The sequence below is a fragment of the Ipomoea nil genome, unplaced genomic scaffold (assembly GCF_001879475.1).
Source record: "Ipomoea nil cultivar Tokyo-kokei standard unplaced genomic scaffold, Asagao_1.1 scaffold0715, whole genome shotgun sequence".
Classification (NCBI taxonomy): Eukaryota; Viridiplantae; Streptophyta; class Magnoliopsida; order Solanales; family Convolvulaceae; genus Ipomoea; species Ipomoea nil.
The window spans coordinates 498,633-504,217 of NW_017617143.1; the positions used below are offsets into that span (position 1 = coordinate 498,633).

The window sequence follows — 5,585 nt, forward strand, 5'->3', positions numbered from 1 at the left end:
ATGATTAGGAATTGATTCTTGAATCTTGATATGCTAGGAGCATGTATATAGGATTCGTTTGTGTTGGTTTCTTGGCTTAATTCTTGTGGTTCAAGTCTATGTTGTTATTGTTACATATTGGGATGTGTTCGGGTTGACCACCCGCCGTACACCCGCTGGTACGGGCGGGGCGGTGCATTGCTTTGTCTCGTTTTGTGTTTCCCCGTACCCCGTAGTGCCCCGTTTGATTTTTTGAGTACCGTTCTAGGAATTTGTATGCAGCATGTGTCGTTTGTTATTCTACCTTGATTGTTATTGTTGATTATATGATTGATTGATTTAACGATGATGGGTATTGTGATCATTGCGCAATGATGGTTGAGATCGATGATAATGAGATTGTGATTGGTGGAAATGAATTGTTGGCGGATAGCACAACGAGTGCTCGGTTATCGTGCTAAAGGCACCGACCACCCCTTAGACTTGCTGGCTAAAGGCTTGGATCAGGGTATAGGCGCCGTGGTGCCATGTCAGAGCTATATGCGCTGACCCCTTGATGGTGGACTTGTTGATGGTATGTCGGTGGGGGCATGTAGTTGCCCCGAGGGATAAGGGAGGCGTTATAAGGGTGGCCTGGAGGTACAGGTTTGAACTGATATAAGGATGGAGAGGAGTAAAGGTTGGAACTTGGTATAAGGTTGGAACATGGACAAGTCATTGTTGTTGTTGATTGTTGTGTTGTTCTATTGTCGATATTGCTTATTACCGTTGAGCCTTGTTATTGCCTTGTCGTGTGTTCTTAGGATGCATGCTAGTCTTTATGATTGTTCTACAGTGTCAAGTCTGTTGTTGTGTCTTGAGTCTTGATCTTGGTTTAAAGCTAGAGTTGCTTAGGTTATATATGTATTCCGGTTTCAAAATGATTTTTCTATATCTACCTATATTGTACTTAACACGTGGGAGTGGGTTACCAGCATTATTCGCTGACGGTTGTTACACTGTATGTTTTTCAAGTGCAGATCAGTAGCTTCAGAGTGCGCTAGATGGATACGAGGACCTAGCTTAGATAGTTTAGTATTAGTTAGATGGCCTGTGAGCCTTGACTTATATTATGAAAACTGATTACAATTTATGCTTGTTCAGTTAGTTTAGCTTGTGCGTCTAGGTTCTCAAACCTAGACGTGGCATTGCACCCCGATACTCATGTTGTTTGTTCCGCTTTGTTTGTATGGATAATGATATATTTGCCTTTATTCTATAGGATTTAAATGTTTTAAAAATTAGGGGTGTTACAATGGTGGTCTAGGAGGTAAAGGTTGAAACTTTTATAAGGATGGAGTGGTGTAAACGTTGAAACATGGCATAAGGTTGGAACTTGGAACGTGTAATCTAGTTACAGTTTGTTATTCTTGTATCCTATCGTTGTCTTGTTGTGTCAATTCTATTGTTATGTCATGAGTTTGATTAGGTTGGTGATTGTACTCTTCAATAAGTCAATGTTCTGATTTTAAAGCTAGAGTTGTTAAGATTATACATATTTATTCCCATGTCTGAACTGATTTTCTAATATAATATATATACATTGTACTCAACGCGTTTGAGTGGGTTACTTAGCAATTCTCGCTAACGGTTGCTATACCATATGTTTTTCAAGTACAGACTAGTTGATACAAGAGGGCGCTAGATGGAGTTGTGGTTCCTAGTCATAGTTCGTGCTAGCTTTTAGTTTTGACGGCCTGTGAGCCATTATGTTAAACAGATGTTATTTATGGATTATGATTAGTGGAATAGTAGCCTGTGCATCTAAATTCTTAGCTTAGGTGTGGCATAACATCCCCAACTACTATGATTAGCTTCCGCATTATTTGGGTATTAATGATTAGATTTCATCGTATTTCTTAAGCTTAAAATGTTTTAAAATATGCCTAAAATCGGGGGTGTTACAAACCCGGTACGGGATGTTCTCGACATATCGGAGGATTTAGATCAGCTATTGAGCATTATCACTGATGGATTTAATTAACCCGGGATAGACCCGAATCACTAAACCCGATAAATAAGGGATAGGAAAGATGTGTGTCGCGGGGACAACTTTGTATTGATAATAGTTGTAGAAGGGTTACAAGGTGAAATGTTGTACTAATAATAAGTAGATGTCCTCACCCAGACAATAATCACTCTTTTTATACTAGCTAACCTCCCAACCAACCCCCCTATTCTCGCGGGGCGGTTGGATCGCGCCTTGACCGGGTCCACGCGGGCACCCGGGGCCGTCTCATGCTCCTGGGCCGACGTAGGCCGAGGCCTTGGTCGGCCCCAGCCGGGGCCGCCCTAGGCCCTTCGTGTCGGCCGTCTCATGCTTCTGGGCCGACGTAGGCCCCGACGTAGGCCGAGGCCTTGGTCGGCCCCAGCCGGGGTCGCCCTAGGCCTTTCGTGCCGGCCCTCCCGGGTCGGTTTGCTCCGATCCTGTTCCTAATATATCCATCAATCACAAATTGGTAATACATTTAAATTACAAATTTATTATTTGTATATATTTTACAAGTTAAGTATTATTTCTTGAGTGCTTTGAAAGAATGTACAAAAAGAAGAATGGTATGTTCGTTGATGAGAGGTCAAAGAGAATCGATGTAAGTATAATGTAACAATCATATATTGTTAAATAGATAAAATTTTTATATGCCTTTGTATACTTCTTTTATTTTTTAATGATGAAAACTTAGGAGATGATTAGATTATGTTTATTAATATATTTTGTACAGATTCTAACGATGTAACATTACACAAAGCTTTACTTTTGTTATTGTTATTGAGTATGAATGTTTTAATATAAAATATTTTACAATTATATTATTCAAGTATTATATTATAGGTTTAATGCAAGTATGCGATATTAATTAGCGGGTAGATTAATTTCTTTTTAATTTTTTAAATTTAACAACGGATAAATATTGTAGTAAAACCGTGGCTAAGTATCTAATAAAATAAAGAAGGACAATGAAATAACGGAGAAAAAATCCATAGTTAAATTTAGCGACGGATATTTCCATCACTAAATTGTAGCTAAATGGCATCAAATTCAAATAATAAATACAAATTAGCGACGACAATTTTCAGACAATAGCGACGGAAATTTCTGACGCTATACGTAACGATGGAATAATCCATCGCTATTCCCTAGCAAAGTTCATCACCAAATTGTCGTGGTAGGAATATAGCGACGGATATTTTGTTGGTTTAGCGACAGATATTCTATCGCTAGATTTAGTGACGGAAATTTTCGTCATTATTCTCTCGCAAAGTTCGATGTCAAAATTGTCGCCGCCGGGAGAAATATAGAGACGGATTGTTTTTGTTTAGCTACGGAAATAAATTGTGTCACTAAATTCTAGCGACGGATTTCACCTGTTAGCGACGGAAGGGCCCGTCGCTAATTTCGTGTTATTCTGTAGTATATCTTGTAAAGGGAAAAGATAATTCATAGTACAAGACCATGTGTGACAAAAGAAGGTGTTGCCCGAATTTTTATTATATATATGATATTTGTATTTGTAAGATTTATGGAACGAGTAGGATTTGGAATTCTAGATTTCCAAATTTGACAAAACCTAGGAATACTTTATTCCCATGCAAAACCCGCAAGAAAAACATCTTCACTCTCCCCAGGAAAATCACCTGTATCATGACAAAATTTGGGGCATTTCGAGAATTGAACTCAAGACCTCTCGCACCCTAAGCGAGAATCATACCACTAGACCAAATGTCCTTTGTTGGTGTTAATCTCCTCATTTGTTTTGATTGCTTTTATTATATTTAGTACATTTAGTCATCCAGATTGGCCATGTCGGAGATCATAAGGAAGAATGCTTGGGCATTTTGATTTTTTTTTAAAATGATCCTAGCTTAAATATGGCGGTGTTCTCACTCATGCTGGTAGAAATTAAAGCATGCAGCTAGGTACTAATCATCTATATATATGCATGCTTAATGGGTTTTGATCATTTTGTTTTTATTAGCTATTGAGTATTGATGAATTGATGATAATAGCTGGCATGGACTGGGCCATTGATAAATTATTTCCTGCTTTTTAATAGTATGCAAAAAGGTGGCATTCAACAAATCAGATATAAAAAGTAATTAAGTACACCACTGTTCAATACAGAAACTTGAGAATAGAAAATCAGAGAGGCCATTGCATTGCATTACAAATTTACAATATAAGATAATGATCCCAACACAAATTTTTTTTTAAAAAAAAAACTATTATATTAAATTAAATACTATAAGTTGGAACATGAATCTAATATATATCCAGGAGCCATAGAGTTGGAAATAGCAGCCAAGTTTTCCTTTAATTTGCCATCAATATAACAATCTAATATATATATATATATATATATATATATATATATATATATATATATATATATCCAGGAGAAAAAGTATCCTAAGCTAGATAAGGACTTCATTATTTAATTATACTAGCCCCCGAACAATTTCTATGTGATTCCGGTGACCTCTGCATGACTCAAGCATCATCTAGCAGCAATACTCACCTCCTATGCCGCGACCCCGACCCTAGAACTTCACAGCCGACCTTGAGACTTCGTGGCCAAACTCAGACGCCACAATTTGGAATCGAGCCCAAATGTGACCTTTATTTTTATGGGCAAATTATATCGTGCACCGCGGTGCATAATCAATTATGCATCGTGCATTAAAACAACGTCGTTTTGTTTAATGAAAAAAAACATTGATTTCCCATCGTTCCGCACCCTTCCGCAAAAAATTAACTATGTTATTCAGTTTCATTTTGTATACATTGTAGTTTCAGTTCAACACAACTACAGTTTCATTTCGATATAACTACAGTTTCTTTCGATATTTATAGACTCAAATATATGAAAATGTTATTTAATTTTATTTTATATACACTATAGTTTTATTAAAACACAACTACATGATCATTTTGATATAATTACAGCTTCATTGTACAATATACACTCAAATATGTGAAATGCTATTCAGTTTCATTTTATATACACTGCACTTTCATTTCACCACAACTACAGTATCATTTTGATATAACTGCAGTTTCATTTGATAATATAAAAATAATACGTGAAGCAGTAGTGTCAGTTTATATATACTGTAGTGTCAGTTGGTAATTAATATACAAAAATATACGCGCTCCGTTAAAACTAACGGTGCGCCGTTTCTTTACTTAAAGAAACGGTGCCGTTTTGACCGCGGTGCACGTGCACTGCCGTTCACGATATAACGACTGATTTTTATGGGCGATCTTCCTGCTTTGGGCTTCACTAGCTCATAACGGCCTCAGTTGACCCCAAATACCTCAGACTAACGGTATAGGCAAATTATTGTGTGGACCATGGTTCACATAATGTTATGTGGACCATAAAAAAAAGTACATTTTTAATATATTAAATGTACATTATTTTTGTACTGTATATACATTATACAATATAATGTATACTCAGTACAAAAATAATATACATTTCCTGAATAAAATGTATACTATTTATGTATTGGATGTACATTATTTTTGTACCGAATGTACATTATTTTACAATATATAAAATATG

At 36.6% G+C, this 5,585-nt stretch overlaps 1 non-coding gene across 1 annotated transcript; it reads right to left on the reverse strand.

Annotated features, from left to right (window-relative positions):
* Positions 1-3,673: 3,673 nt before the first annotated feature.
* Positions 3,674-3,745, reverse strand: TRNAP-AGG. Its single transcript has one exon. It is a non-coding gene; the product is annotated as a tRNA-Pro (tRNA).
* Positions 3,746-5,585: the final 1,840 nt, after the last annotated feature.